Source organism: Pinus tabuliformis, chromosome J, assembly GCF_031772625.1.
Source record: "Pinus tabuliformis cultivar Carrire ecotype Pingquan chromosome J, CPIR1, whole genome shotgun sequence".
NCBI lineage: Eukaryota > Viridiplantae > Streptophyta > Pinopsida > Pinales > Pinaceae > Pinus > Pinus tabuliformis.
The window spans coordinates 1,195,539,538-1,195,540,551 of record NC_142295.1 but is presented as its reverse complement, the minus strand read 5'-3'; the positions used below and the strand labels follow the sequence as shown (position 1 = coordinate 1,195,540,551).

The 1,014-nt window shown below is 34.9% G+C and overlaps 1 non-coding gene across 1 annotated transcript; it reads right to left on the bottom strand.

Moving 5' to 3' along the window:
* Positions 1-633: 633 nt before the first annotated feature.
* TRNAC-GCA (transfer RNA cysteine (anticodon GCA)) lies at positions 634-705 on the bottom strand. Its single transcript has one exon. It is a non-coding gene; the product is annotated as a tRNA-Cys (tRNA).
* Between the last annotated feature and the right edge of the window lie 309 nt (positions 706-1,014).

The window sequence follows — 1,014 nt, the reverse complement described above, 5'->3', positions numbered from 1 at the left end:
TTTATTAGCATCTCTAGAAATCATGTAGACTGAACTCCATCGAGCTAAATTAAACCTCTTAAATCTAATAAATTAACAATTCAACAACTCAAATAACAATTAGAGATATTATTTAATATGAATAAGACATATCTCCAATACTCTTCGTTAATCTAATACTTGTCTCTCGTGTTTTCTTCTTACAAACTCTTGATTAACATCTCTAATCATTCACGAAATATATGTAAATTAAACTCCATCCAGCTATCTCCTAAAGTTATAATTCTAAACTCCTAAATCACAAATATACTCAATAGTATTCAGACGCTATTATCTCCTTCTCCTGCTCCTGACTCTTTAAGTGTTAACATGGGTAAAAAATGCATGAATCCCTGAAATGTGATAGTGGCAGGTCCTAACTTATTCCTGTAACAGAGGCTGAAGATCCCATGATCGAATCCGCACAAAGTATCGATCATCTTGACAGATAGATCAGCAAATTACTTGGTATATTGTTGTTTACTTAGTAATATATGTGGGCGTTTTCTTTGGTGCTTGATATAAATTTGTTGAAGTCTCAAAAAGTTGTGTAAAGTTTGAAGTGATTATACCATTTACGTGCTATTATAAATGCCATTTCTGCAAAATAAACGAAGGGCCCGACCGGGTTCGAACCGGTGACCTCTTGATCTGCAGTCAAATGCTCTACCACTGAGCTACAGGCCCAAGCTGCCTTTGTGCAGCACCATATCCTAGTCGAACAGAACAAGTGGCTTCTTACAGCACAACATTGGAGCTAGACACGGCACAGACGAACAGACATACTAATTAATTAGGGTTGTCCAGTAAATAATTTCGTTATTGCATGTGAAAACAGCCGTTTTGGAGTTCTGTAACGTATAGTTCATGTGTATCTCACTGATAAACAAAGGTGGAATGTTCAAACGTTCTCAGAAATAGGTTGAAAAGTATTCGTATAGATTTATTTTAAATATGTATCTCACTAAAATATCAGAAATAGGTTGAAATTTCTAA